General features: G+C 40.8%; 1 pseudogene across 1 annotated transcript; it reads right to left on the bottom strand.

Moving 5' to 3' along the window:
• Positions 1-12,553: 12,553 nt before the first annotated feature.
• LOC102875217 lies at positions 12,554-13,521 on the bottom strand (annotated as a pseudogene). Its single transcript, XR_438865.1, has one exon. The product of XR_438865.1 is annotated as a nucleophosmin (nucleolar phosphoprotein B23, numatrin) pseudogene (transcript).
• Positions 13,522-15,351: the final 1,830 nt, after the last annotated feature.

Here is a 15,351-nt window from a genome sequence, read left to right on the forward strand (position 1 = left end):
TCAAATGGTATCTCTATTTGCAACTTTTTGAGAAAGCGCCATACCGCTTTCCTCAGGGGTTGCACCATTTTACACTCCCACCAACAATGAATAAGGGTTCCAGTTTCTCCACAATCTCGCCAGCATTTGTTACTTGCTGTTCTGTTAAATTTTGCTATTTTGACTGGGGTGAGATGATATCTCATAGTTGTTTAGTAACAACTCTTTTACCATGCTTATCAATTTGTTTTCTAATAATCCAAGAAAGCTTGATTCTACAGGTGATACAATAATATAAGATGGAATACCAATACACAACTGTCTTGTTAACAGTGAAAGGAACTTGGATCATTTACTGATTAGATTTAAAGATAATGCCTTTGGTATAGATTATGCCTCAACAAAAGGGAAAAAGTAGTCTTCACCAATGGACCAATAAGTGTCATATGATAAATGGAGAAAAGATTTAAATTGTCAAGGATATCCTTTATCTTGGTCCAAAAGCAACACCCCTAGCAATTATTATATTTGTTGTTGTTGTTGATTTCCTTTGAGTCAAGCACAACTCATAGTGACCCTATGAACAAAAGGCCTAAAGGCCTTCTGTGACTATTGACATTTATCAAAGTCATAAAGTTTCTGGAAGCATGTTGTTTAGAAAGTGGATGCCACTCCTCCAAGAAATCAAATGATGTATTGCACTGGACAAATAATTATACTATGAAAGACTTCTTTAAAGTATTAAAAAATAAAATTTAAGAAAAAATCACTAATGGACTGAAATTAACCCTCCACACTTTGCAAACTAAAGGGTGTCTTAACCAGGTTACTTCAATAATCTCACATTTATGCAAAATCTGTACTAGGAATAAGGAAGAGTAAAGAGGAATTGATGCCTTTGAATTAAGCTTTTGGTGGAGAATACTTAATATAGCATGAACTGCTTGGGAAAAGTGGAGCTAGAATGCTCTTTAGAAGTGAGATGACCTGGGACAACCACTATGGAAGGCTGCATGGCACCTACTCAAAAATTGCAAATAGAAATATCATTTGACCTAGTAATTCCACTACTGGGAATTTACCCTAAAGAAGCCATAACTCTCACCCAAGCAGATATATGCACACCCATGTTTATTGCGGTTTTGTTCACAATAGCAAAGAGCTGGAAACAACCCAAGTGCCCATCAAAAAACTAATGGATAGAGAAGCTCTGGTATATTCACACAATGAAACACTATACAGCATTGAAAAACAAGGAACTCATGCAATATTATTCAAAATGGTGACTCTGAAGGACACTATGTTGAGTGAAATATCTGAGTCACAAAAGGACATATATTGCATAGGGTCACTGTTATAAAATGGGACTGACATCAGGGTTGAGGGAAGACAGAAAAGGAGGGGAGTAATGATGCATATTTCATTGAAACAGATGAGGGATAGAAGAGTTTAAAAGTGACATATGAATGAGTGTTCTTGTCATTACAGAAGTCCAGAGTGAAGGCTGCATAGTGGAGTGGACTTGCGGGGAGAGATTGTATAACAATGAAAGAGTTTGGTGTTGTTTTTTTTTTTTTCTTTTCAAAGTAAAGAGTGAATTGGGGGGGTGGGAGCAGGGAGAAAAGTGCAACAATGAATATCTGGAAACCCTAAGTTTTTGTAAACTTTGATTAAAGTTAATTTAAAAAAAAAAAGAAGAAGTGAGATGACCGAACTGTATCTTATGTGCTTTCAGGAAGATATCAGGCTTGATAAAATGGAGGCTGAGTGGGGAGAAGGGAGCTATCAAGATGGATTGACACAGTGGCCGATTCAATGAACCAAAACATTACAACTGTGAGGATGGTGCTGGCATAGGGAGAGTATTGCTCTGTTGTATACAGGGACCCGATGAGTCAGAACTGACCTGATGGAGACTATAAGATAGAGTAGATAGCTTTCATTCTATTAGAAGCCTTCAATATATTTATTCATACATAAGTATCTTGTAAGTATTATTCCTTCCTCTATGACTGTTTTTATCCCCGTCTAAGACAAAGAATGTGTTCATTATGTGGCCTGAATAACACAGTCTTGGCTTAGTGGTAAACAGCTGTACTTCCAATCAATAGGCTCTCAATTCGGATCCACCAGCTGCCCTGAGTAAGAAGGATGAGCAATCCCCTTCTGTGTGACTTACTGCCTCTGAAAACCCACTGGAGTTTGAGCTATAAGTCGGTTCCCACTCAAGGTACACAACAATAATAAAAGCTAGGTAAAAGTTTACATTTTTTAATCCATTATGGCTCCAAGAAAGGCGTGTATATCTGCTTACGAAAGGACATAGACTTGAAAAGTCAACAGAGCATAATTCTCTCACACACATGAGATCATCATGAGTCACAGTCAAATTTGAGACAACGGGTAAATTTAAAAACTAAGATGCATTTCTTTCTCCATAGTACTTAGAGGCCTACACATTTACAAGCACATCATTAGGAAAATTTGACAAAACACATCATTAGGCAAGTAAGCCATGGGAGGCAGCTGTGGTTGAGTGGAAAGAACCAAGCACCCTGGCTTTGAATCCCACACCTACCTCCTTCTCCTCCTCACAAGTCTTGGCCAGCAGTTGACAACTGAGTAGCGGGTAGTGAGGCAAGAACATTTTCCCCCAGTGGAGTCAGATGGCATGTGAGGGCCACCTCTCAATGGACAGAGCTTGAAGGCTCAACTTCATGTCTCTGAGGAACACTGGGGCAGTGATTCAAACTCAGCTTCACATCAAAGGACGGGACCATACCCCAGTAATGCTGAGCCCTTCCATTCTCAGGCACATCTTTCCCACCCCAAGTCACCCCTTTCAAGCCACCCACCCTAAAAGCCCCAATTCACCCCACTTTCAAAACTCAGTGCCAAATGCATCTTCTTCGCAGAACATACGCAGAGCCTCCAGAGCAGAAATGATCTCACTCTCTCACAGACTTTCTTTGTGTTTTACACCTAGCACTTTCTATTTTTTTAATTATTTATATCTGGGCTTAATCACCTTTACTGGTCTAAAAGCCTCTTGAGAGTGACTGTGACTTACATATTTCTGCACGGCCCCTAGTACTGGAAGTGCCCGAGTGGGCCAGCGATTAAAGTGATCAGCTGCCTACCAAAAGGTTAGACCTTCGTACCTAACAGCTGTACCACCGGAGAGAGTCATAGCAGACTGCTTTCATAAAGACTACGACCTTGGGAATCTTATTGAAGAGTCCTTTTAGTTGCTGCTGCTGTTGTTTTTGCCATTATATACCATCAAGTTGTAACCAACTCATAATTGGCCTTCTAATGAGTTTTCAGACACAGTAAATTACACAGGAGGTCGTCAATCTTTCTCCAGTGGAACTGCTGGTGGATAAAAACAGCATGCCTTTGAACTTGCAGCATAACTCCTCACCAATAGGCCACTAGAGCTCCCTACAGGGTTGCTAAGAGTAGGATTTCACTCTATGGAAATGAGTTGGATTTGAGCTTATGCTTTCATTAAGTGGTGATCCAATAAATGCTTACAATTTAATTGATTATTATATAATGCTGTCTTGCCTGTACTATTGAGAGTAATAAAATAACCTTGATTGAATGGGAAAAAAACACAAAAAATACAGAAGGCAAACTGTAAGACCACAGAGTATAAATGGTGATCAATGTGTGTGTGTGTGTGTGTGAGAGAGAGAGAGAGAGAATACGGATAGAGGTTAGTTGTTTTTTTTTTTTTAAAGTTTTGATTACGGGTTAGTTACCTTTGAGTCGTGGCAACCTGCTGCAAAACAGAATGAAAATGATTACCTGGTTCTGCACCGTCTTCATGATTCATATACTTCAGTCCATTGTTGCTATTGTGCCAATCCACTTCATTGACTGCTTCTTTCCTATGAATATATAACCATATACATACATTTAAAATGATACAAAAATCTATGTCTTTGAACAATACTGTCCTTACAAGAAGGTAGTAATATAGCTGTTGTTATTGTTCAGTGTAGTTGAGTCACAGACGACTTATAGCGACCCTATGAACAAAAGTCCTGGACACCTCCTGTATAACTTCCACCCTTTTTCCAGGTTCATAGGGTTTCCAGAGTCAACCACTGCTGCTTCTAAGTTTGTTTTAATCAGGGAGCTCCACCAAATACTAGTAATATATCTATTTGTCATTAACTACAGTAGCACAGATTTCCCCCTCCCACCCCACCCGGAAATCTCAAAAGAATAAGAGATGACATGAATAAATGGACATCATTTCTGATTTCCCCTGGGAGACAATGCTGAGAAGTAAATCAGTTGATTCTCTCTTGCCCTGAATATACATCTGCACGATTTCATTATGAAAGTTGCAGTTCCTTGACCAGGTGCAGTGCTTAGATCACTGCTATCCAAGGTGGTGATGAGAACAGAGTAAGTGGACACTACATGGTTTAAATTTAAGAAAGGGGTGCATTAGAGTTGTGTCTTCTCTCCATACCTATTCAATGTGTATGCTGAGCAAATTATTTGAGAGGCTAGACTCTATGAAGAAGCATGTGGCATCAAGATCAGAGGAAGACTTATCAACAACGTGTGTTATGCAGGTGACACAATCTTGCTTGCTGAAAGTGAAGAGGACTTGAAGCTCTTGCTGCAGGAGTTCAAAGACTGCAGCCTTCAATATTAATTGCATCCCAACACCAAGAAAATAAAAATTCTCACTACTGGACTGATGATGTCAATATGAAGACAAAGGTGCACCTGATTTGGATCATGATTTTTGCAATCATTTGCTATGATCCTGAAAGCAGGACAATGAATTAAGATTGATGACAGAAGAATTGATGTCATGGGGCTGTGGTTTTGGAGAGGAGTACTGAATATCCCATGGAGTGCCCAAAGTACAAATAAGTATATCTTGGAGAAAGTACAGCCAGAGTGTTCCTTAGAGGCAAGGATGACAAAGCTTTGAGCTTTGTCTCACATACTTTAGGCATGTTGCTAGAAGAAACTATTCCTCAGAGAAGGACATTATGCTTGAAAAGATGGAGAGCTGGCAAGAAAGAGGAAAACCCTCAACCTGTTAAATTGACACATTGACTGCAGCAATGAGTTTAAGTATGTCAGAAATGATGAGGATGACTCTGAATAGGACAGAGCTCAGATCTGTTATTCATAGAGTTGTTATGAGTCATACTCAACTCAGTGGCACCTAAAAATAACAACCACCACTACCACCTCCAAAAGGTTGGCAGTTGGAACCCACCAGTTTCTCCATGAAAGAAAGATGTGGAAATCTGCTTCTGTAACTGTTTGGAAACCCTATGTGGTTGTTTTATTCTATTCTATACGGTCACTACAAATCGGAATCCACTCAATAGTAATGGGCTTTGGTTTTATGAAACTTTTCTAATATCTACTTTACTGAGAGCAAAGGAGTGAGAAGTTGTGGGCGGCCTGCTTCCTCTTTCACTCCTTTCCTGGGTCCTCCCCTGGAGCCGCAGCTGGGCCTGTTACCCTCCTTCTCCTTTGGCAGTGCCTGCCTAACACACCTGTTCTGCCCCACTTCCCACTTTCAACAGAAACATCAAGACATGTAGGAATTCAGCGAGCCATCATTATGAGCTTTCACTAGTTGGCTCCATACATTTGTTTCTTAAAATATGAATAAAGTTATTTGTATAGCTACACAAGACTGATTTTCATGTTGCAAATGAGTACTTATTTCTTGCCCGTTGTGTTCACAAAGTCCCCATGGTCACCATGGCTTTTGTCCTCTGGAGTGTTGGAGGCCCTGGAGTTGATACTTCCTGCAGCAAAAGTAAAGCAGACTCCCATGGCTACGGAACACCCAGAGGCTCAGAAAGCAGAATCAATCTCAATCAATCTCTCTCTCTCTCTCTCTTTCTCTCTTTCCCTCTCCCTCCCCTGTTACTGACTGACAGAATAAGTCCCTCAGAGGTGCAATAAGTCAATGCACTCAGCTGCAAAACAGAAGACTGGAGTTTTGTCCCATTTCAAAGGTGCCTCCAAGAAAAGGCCTGGCAACCTATTTTCAAAATCTCAGTCATTGAAAATCCTATTCTACTCTGACATTTAAGAAATCACCCTAAGTTAGATAGCATTGATATGATGATCCCTTGTTTAGAGAGAGCATCACGGTCCTACTAGACCTTTTCAAGTCCCTTCAGCTTCTCTCATCCTATGACTCAAGGACCAATTAAGGAGACTTGGAAAGATGTGGGCCTGCTGACCTTGGTGATGAGGGACAGTATGGCAGGCTCCTGAAGGAGAAGTAAAGAAAAACTTCTTTACTACTGCATACAAGAGGAACTTGGTTTGAGTTCAGGCCAGGGATTAAAAACATAAATGGAAACACAGTTAATTTAAACAGGATAATCTAAAACATATATTGAATTAAATGAAATTAATCCAATCCCACACACTTCCATTCTAAAATTCTATTTTCACTAAATCCAATTACTTCCCTCTGTGACTCTGGCTTTCAATTGATATCATCAATGATTATTATAAAGCCCCACCCTCCTTTCAGCCCAACAAGTTTCGGAGTAAAAGTGCAGTTATTAAGCAAATGCAACCATCAACTGGTAAACAAGCCAGAGGTGCATACACTAGCGAAGCGTGCTATCAAGCAGATGACCTCTGGAAGACTGGATTCCTTCTATCTGTCTGTCTCCCCCCCCCCTTCCTCACTCTTCACTACCCAGGGAAAGTCTTCTAGCAAGTTAACTTTCATAAACTCTTTATCCTTATCTTTTGCCAGCCTCAGCCACCGGCAGTCCAAATCACAGAAGTCAATACATCAAATTGAGAGGAGAGGTAGAGGCCACTGGGCTTGGGGAGGAACCTCTTTCTAGCCAGAAAGCAGACTATGCATCTTTCAACAGATTTGGCATCTTTCCAACAAACCAGCCCTGCTGCCTTTCCCTCAGATGAAAAGCATTAAAAAAGCCTCACCAGCATTAGTCTTGTCTGCTGTCACTCTCATGAAAATTATTAACCTCCCTGATTAGAGATCAACGTGGCAAGACAGAGTTTCGAAGTTTCATCTGGTTCTGCAGACAAAGCTTTGCTTCTGATCGAACTCCCCCCCCACAAAAAAAACCAATTAAGTGTAATATGGCTGCAAAAACATCACAGGTAATTGTGTTACACTCGTGGGATTTGATAGGGATGACATTCTATAGCACTTTGATGTTAGAAGACTTAGGGACAAATTGAGAAAACCACCTTTCTCCAGCAATTTTGCTAAATGAATTTCCTGCTGAATTCTGCTTCTGAGCTGGATAGAACACTAGGAATTTAGTGATGGCTATTACTACATCCCAGTTGTGTGAAAACAAATCTGACTTCCTTTTTATGGTTCTCAATCAAAGCACTTTTTATTGTCAAATGCAGTCAAATCCCCAGAAGAATCACAAGCCGAGGTCTGTACCTGGATAAATGATGCCACTGTTAGAATATTGTCAATGTAAACCATTTCTTTATGTTGGTTATTGTTATTGTGTGCTTTTAATAGAATCGACTTTAGCATTGGTTCTCGACATTGGCTATGCTTGAAATCATCTGGGAACTTGGAAAATTTGATTTGCAGACCCCAGAACAATTAAATTAAAATGCTTTGGGGGAGGGTGGCTGGGTAGCAGAATTTTCCAGAGCTTCACAGATGGCTTTAATATGTAGCCAGAGTGGAAAACCACCAAGCTGTTGCCTGAAATGCAAATATAAGGGAGGTTATACATGGAAAGCAGAGAAAAGTATAATTAACTGAGCTAATCCCATCAAATGGGAGATCTGGTGGCCCAGTCTGAAGGGAGCTGTGCTATTAACCTAAAGAATGTGCTTTCTTGTGGTTCGAATCCACCAGTTGGTCTTCAGGAGAAGTATGGTTGATCTTTAGCTGTGTGGTTTGCAGCCCCAGAAATCCAGTGGAGGCTCAGCTATGTGCCAGTTTTGCTTTGATGGCAATGAGCTTGAGTTTAATCTCATCATGAACTCAACTGACCTCTATCTGAGACACTTTAAAGAAATTTCTTGATGTCCAAGTCTTCCATTTACTTTTTTCATTTTTAATGAGGAAGGTTAAGCATTTTATTTGTGGATCTTATGTAAAAGGTAAGAAAATCTATAATGTGGCTCTATGAGGAGAAATGCGGCAGGCATCAGGATTGGTGGAAAATCTATCAACAATCTCTGTTGTGCAGATGACACAACGCTGCTTGCTGAAACTGAGGAGGACCTGAAGCCCTTGCTGCTGAAGGTCAAGGACTGCAGCCTCCAATATGGATTGAGGTTCAATGTCAAGAAGACAAAGATTCTCACCACTGGACCAATTGGCAGCATCAGGATGGATGGTGAAGAGATTGAGACTGTACACAGCTTTAGTTTGCTTGGCTCCACAATCAACACTCTTGGCACCAGCAGCCAGGAAATTAAAAGATGTATTGCGATGCAAAGTATGCTGTTAGGGACCTCTCTAAAGTACTGAAGAGCAATGGTGTCTCTCTGGAGACTAAGGTGCATCTGGTACAGGCCATCGTTTTTGCAATCACTTGTTATGCGTCAGAGAGCTGGACAATTACCAGGGACGATAGAAGGAGAATTGATGCTTTTGAGCTTTGGTATTGGAGAAGAGTGTTGAGGGTACCATGGAATGCCAAGAAAACAAAAAGATTCATCCTGGAGAGGGTTAAACCGGGCTGCTCCTTGGAGGCAAGGATTCTGAGGCTTCGTTTGACATAATTTGGGCATGTTGTAAGGAGAGACTGGTCCTTGGAGAAGGATATCATGCTTGGGAGGGTGGAGGGCAGGTGCAGGAGGGGAAGGCCCTCTGGGAGGTGGATCGATTCAGTGACTGGGGCAATCTGTATGAGTGTGTCAGAGACAATGAGATTGGCACAGGACAGAGAAGAGTTTAGAGCTGTTGTATATAGGGTCGCTATGAGTCGCAAGCGACTCGACGGCACATAACAATAACAACAACACCCAGTCACAAAAGGACAAATATTACATGATGCCACTGTTGTAGAATGGGACTGTCCTTGGGGTTGGGGAGAGACTGAGTAAGATGGGTTCAATAATGTATACTGCACTGAAACAGAGGAGGGAGAGAACCATCTAAAAGAGAGATGTAACTGGGTATCTCTGTCATCACAGGAGACTAGAGCGAGGGCTGCATGGTGGAGGGGACCTAGGGGAGTGTTTGTAAAACAATGAAAGAATCTTTTCTTTTACTTTTCCATAATTTTTGGACTCATGTACCTATAACTTGTTAGTCAAATTCGTGTCTTCTAGGTTGCAACACCCCCATGATATATCTTGAAGGATATGTACATGTACAGCCAAGCACAATCAATAAGAGTGCATCTGAATTCCAAAATCAATCTCCATAATAGTCTATGTGTTTCCTACTGCCAAAGGGGCCCTTTAGAGTAGTGAGAGAAGATCTTCACCCTGAAACCCACAGCGTCCCTTTTCAGCAGGAAGTAGCTAAGAGAATACACCATCCCCTTTTCCTTATGACTCAGGGTGAAGTCTCTCTCAGGGAGGAGTGATAGGGAATGGCAAAGGACACACTGACAAAGAAGATTAATCAGAACTGGCTTTGAAAAGCACTATGGCATTTGGACAAGAACAAACTGGGAGGAGGGTGGAGAGAGTGGTGCAGCAATGAATGAGTGGAAGCCCAAAATCTCTGTAAATGTTTATGAAAATTAATAAAATATAATTATAGGAAAAAAAAGAAAAAGAAAAAAAAAACAATAACAACAACAACCCAAACTGCAACTGTCAGGAGGAGTGGAGAGAGTCAACGCATTGAATTTGTTCATTTTATAGAAAATATAGTAAATAGCAAAAAAAACTATTTTCTAGGCCAATATTCACCTTCCAGTGTTGGCAGAATTCAATTAATCATCTAGAGTTTGGATGCTGGTGAAATGCTTGAGGTTGGTGATGGATCAGTGGTGGAACTCTCAGATTCCACACCAGGGACCCACATTCAGTTCTTGACCAACACACGGCTACGACAGCTGTCAGGAAAGGTCGGTCACACTTTGTTAGGATTCTGCATTTGTTTCTGAGGGGGCTTACAGTCAAAGAAGGACTAGGAAGCTAGGCCTGCAACCTACTTCTTGAAAACCAGCCAATGATAGCCCTAGAGATCACAACGATTGCATGGGAATAGAGCAGAGCCGGACAGCATTTTCATTCCAATGGGCCTACCGTTGCTCTGAGTAGGTGGCCCACATAGCTGCAGTGAACATCAGTGAATGGCTGCAGCCTTGGATTGAGTTGGCATCTTCCACTATTGTGTTGGGATTAGGGTAGCAAATTTGGGGTTTATCTGCTTGAGGGAAAGGGTTGAATCTCACCTACAAGTTTTGGCTGAGGAGTGGTTGTTTTGTAGTTCCAGGGAAGTTATAAAATTAATGTTACTAATTACCATAGCTATAAAGTTTGATTTTCAGAAATGATAAAATAGCTATTAAGTAACTTTAACACTGTATATACAATGGCTCATTATGATTTTGTTTAGGAATTCCGATTTCTCTGTGCAGCTCTCTTGGGTGGAGAACAGTGCCTGATTCGGCAGCTGCTCTATGACCAGGGCTCTTATGTGTTACCTGTGGCATTTGGACCCACATTTTAGACACAAAGAGGTAGTTTCTGGTTTATATGGGGACATCATTTGTGAAAATGACTACAGTTTTATCTTTGAAAATATCCATCTGAAAATGCATGAGATTTCTTTTTATCATTTGGGTCTTATCCTTATTGGGACCTCTGGTGGCATAATCCATAGAGGATTGTGCTGATAACCCAAAGGTTATGCCAGTGTGGTGGTTCGAATCCACCAGCCGCTCTGCGGGAGAAAGATGGGCAGTCTCCTCTCATGATTTAGAGCTTCTGATCAGCTAAGAGTCAGTTCTGAGTTGACAACAATGACTGAGGTTTTGAGTTTTTATCCTAGTTGTTAGCTTAGTTTCAATGCACAGCTACACTAGGTACAACAGAATTAGCACAGTCTGGCCCTGCACCTTCCTCACAGCTGGTGCTTTTTCTGAGCTCATTGAGCTCATTGTTGGAGCCTCTGGGTCAGGCCATCTTACTGAAGGCCGGCCTCTTTCTCACTGACCCTCTATGCGGGAGGAGATTGCCCATTGTTCTCCCACAGAGCAGCTGATGGCCTGGGCCACATGCCCTGTGCCTTCATGCCTTTGGGATTGCAGCACAGCTTCTTACCACTAAGCCACCAGCACTCCTTTCTTCTTTACTGGTAATTTGATAGTATTTGAATGTATAGTTGATAGTGGTTGAATGTATTTCTGAGACATGCAGCACAGCTGAGATCTTTTAAAGAAAGAGAACCCATTGTTTTCAGCTGAGAGTACCTACGAGGCCCTTCTGTCACTACTCTTCCTCTATGGTCCAACTGTCCACTTTTCTCAGTCAAGACTTACTTGTCTCTTTGGCTTTACCTACTATCAGCAATTTTAACAATATCACTTATCACTTGAGGTTTTATTTTTAATTTTTTCACTAACCCGCATATGGATCACAAAAGAACCATGTAGCCATTATATCAGTTGTATTTTTAAAATGGTGCCCATCAGTTTAACTTGTAATTGACTTCAAATTGTGATAGTTTGAAGAAAAAGTATGATTTTTGGTAACTTGAGTCTAATGCCACTCATCCAAATATTTGTAAACTGATCATTTATCAAGTAAGAAGAGATTGCACTAAATTTTTCAATTTACAACCAAAGAGATTTTATAGATGATGAATACTGTATACGAAGTTCAGGCCCCAGTTATGGAAAGACTAAGAGAAGTAAAGGGTGAGGGGACCACTTTGAGAAAAGAAAATGCTTATAAAGGAAGTCGTTACCTGTGAAACAGAGACATGAGCAGTACACTGAGGGTGTACCCTAAACAAATATGGCTGCTTCATAAAGGCAGGATAGGATGGGACCTCTGAAAGCCACCTGAGGGTCACTGGTAGGAGGATGTCCACTTGCTACAACAAGGAAATAGATTTGGATAACAGAGAGAGAGAGAGAGAACGCTGAAATGAAGTGAGAGAGAAGGTTCTGTTCTCCTACTTCTTCCTTGGACCTCTGTCCCATGTTCCCTTTATTCTCTGTGAACCTGACGAATATGATCCCACTCTTCTAACTGATCACCTCAGACTTGCCTTTCTTTCTTTCTTTTTTAATTTTCATGAACGTTTACAGAGACTTTGGATTTCGATTCATTCATTGTTGCACACTTTCCTCCCTGCTCCCCCTCCCCCCAGTTTACTTTTCTCTTTGAAAAGTAAAAAAAAAACCCAAAAAACAAAAACCTTTCATTGTTATACAATCCCCACCCTCAGCCCAGTTCACTCCACTATGCAGCTTCCATTCTTTTTTTTTTTTTCTTGGCAAAGAAACCTGGACAACATTTATTAGACAAGGTAGGGAAAGTTCTCATTCAGCATTATAAAAAAGGACAGTCCGATATCAACTGTTACAGAAATAAGACGGAAAATTTTAACAAACTGTTTTAACAAATTATTTTCTTAAAGAGACTTCCTCCACTGCCAGAGATCTTGAATAGCCTCCTGGTCTGTCATCCGGAAGCAATTCTTCACATAATTGATGAATTTGGCTTCCACTTTGGGAAGAGAACCACCTTTTTCTATACTTGCTTGCATTTTTGCTTTAATGTCTTCTACAGAACTAGGTCCTTTTGGAGTTTTGGGAGTTTTTTCCTGTTTTTTGAAAGATTCTTGTCCTTTTGATCGTGGAGTTGGACGGTTTTGAGTCTTTTCCATTCTGGTTTGATTTTTGTGCATTTTTGGCTGGAGTATCCCTTATAGATTTCTTCACTGGTGCTTTTTCTTCAGCCTCATCATCATCAAACTCGTCATCATCATCATCTTCATCTTCATCATCGTCATCATCATCATCGTCATCCTCTTCATCAGTGGCAAGTTTCACCTTTTTCTGTGGAATTTTGTTACCACCTGCAGGGGCAGATCTCTTTCCTGATACACTTAAGAGTTTCACATCCTCCTCCTCTTCATCATCAGACTCTGCATCTTCCTCCACAGCTACTAAGTGTTGTCCACTTATATGCACAGGCCCTGAGCCACACTTCAATCGTAAGACGACAGGTGGTGTTATTTCAAAGCCCCCAAGCGAAACCGTTGGCTGTACAGACATTTTCAAAGTTGCCAGTGTTACTTTAATTGGGCTGCCCTCATAATTCATTGCTTCTGCTTCAACAATGTGCAATTCATCCTTTGCACCAGCCCCTAAACTGACCGTTCTTAAAGATAACTGGTGCTCATTCTCATCATTATCCACCTTAAAGTGATAATCTTTGTCAACTTTCAGTTCACAACCGAAAAGGTAATTTTGAGGCCGCAGGGGGCTCATGTCCATATCCATCGAATCTTCCATTGGTTGGTGGCTCACGTTTAAGTGAGAGAGGACGGCAATAAATCAGCACTGTTGCACAGAACAGCCACGCAGGACGGAATCACAGCAGTGCAGCTTCCATTCTGAACTCTTGTAGTGACACTAATTTGCCTTTATTTCTGATGACTTGAAGGGTTTAGAGGAGTAACAGATATTTTGTCCAAGGCCTCATTATTCGAGATAGGGTCACTCACTATAAATCAAAATCAAGACTTTTTGGAGAGTGTTTTCTTTTGCTTTGAAAAACAGTCAAATTAGAGTTTTCTCACTTTAGGATAAGGCCAGAAGAGGTTAAATAATTTTCCTGAAGTCCTACTGAGGTGAAATTCTAATAAACCAGGAAATCTGACTCCAGAGACAGCATGTTAACTACTCTGCTATAGAGCTGAGAAGAAGATAGCTCACCAAGGGAGGAATGTGCAGCTTTATATGCATTTTATTGTAGCCCTGCTATCAAATTCATAATCATACCTGGGGCACAACTAAATGGAGAGGATTTATAAATAGCTGGTGATAGACTTGCGTTTTAACTGTGCAACACAGCAGGATCTGGCAGCTATTAACTAAATAAAATGAAAGAGAAAGGCTGCTAATCACACAAAATGAGGGGATACCAAAACCCAGCCTTCACCAACAGAGTGGAAACTGGCCTGCTCACTCCACTTCTGTGAGAGGGAACAGCAAAGGCAGCAGATGTTGTCTTCCTTCGCTTGAAATATTTTTCTGTAGGGTGGGGTTGGTTTATGAGGAGGGTTTCCCCTTAACATTTTACTAAAAAAGGCTTTAAACACATAGCAAGTTGAAAGATTCCTGCCATAAACCTTGGTAGCTCAGCACCCGAATTTCCCTGCGCTGATTTAGCCAGCACATGCTTGAATCGCAGCTTTCTTGACTGATCTTGAGCTTCACCTCTGAGTCATCTCCCAGTGCCCAGCTTGATGCCTGTTGTTAGTTGAGTCATTTGGATGGATGCTGATAATTCACTGCGCCTTAGGCACGGATAAGTGGTGGGCAGCTAATCAAGTGCAGAATCCACAAAGGCAAAACAAAGAATCCTTTGTGTTTTATGCATGTTAATACTGGTAAACTCGCCATGCATACTTATGATCCACAAACACCTGGTGGAAAACTTTAGAAAAATATCAAGCTGCATAGAATGTATACATTTAGCTAAGGTTTCTGAGAACATGGGTTTTCCTGTAATTTCACTTGTTTCTTAATCACACTGAGTAATGGAATAGTTTGGGACACACATGGTGCATGAAGAGAAATTTATGCCTGGATGCACTGGCCAAGTAATTGCAAGGGAACGTGAACTTCAATTCCAAAAGTAGTTTCCCCTGCAGCAGACACTAGGACATGGAGACTATATTATTCTACATTTATGGTCATCTCAACCTCTTTTCTTTATAGAACCCACATCTCCAAGCTCATTTCGATATTTAGGCATGTTGCAAGGACGGCCGCCTTAAACAACAGCTGTAGGGACCATTGCTCACCTTTCAGTACAGTTACTGGCTCTGTGTAGAGAGGAATTTTGGCAGGAACACTCTGCCTTTTGTCTTGAAGTTTCTCATATAAATATATGATGCTGAAGGCAGTAGTAAATTCGAGACTTAATGGGAGAAAATTCAAAATACACCAATTTTCTTTCAGATCAGGTGCTATCATTCTAAAGATCTTTAAAAGGAAAGAAAATTATTTGAGTTTTTTTTTAAAAGTGAGTTTTAGAAACCACAACTGATGATAGTCATTTTATCATCCTTTTGCTGATTGTGGTTTATTTCTGTTTGATCAGAACCCAACAATGTATAAAAAGATCCTCCCTACACCTGACACGGGACAAAAGACTGTGTGCTGTAGAAAGGAGTTGTGCCATGAGGATGTAGATATG

Source organism: Elephantulus edwardii, unplaced genomic scaffold, assembly GCF_000299155.1.
Source record: "Elephantulus edwardii isolate Elephantulus edwardi_28Jun2011 unplaced genomic scaffold, EleEdw1.0 scaffold00039, whole genome shotgun sequence".
Classification (NCBI taxonomy): Eukaryota; Metazoa; Chordata; class Mammalia; order Macroscelidea; family Macroscelididae; genus Elephantulus; species Elephantulus edwardii.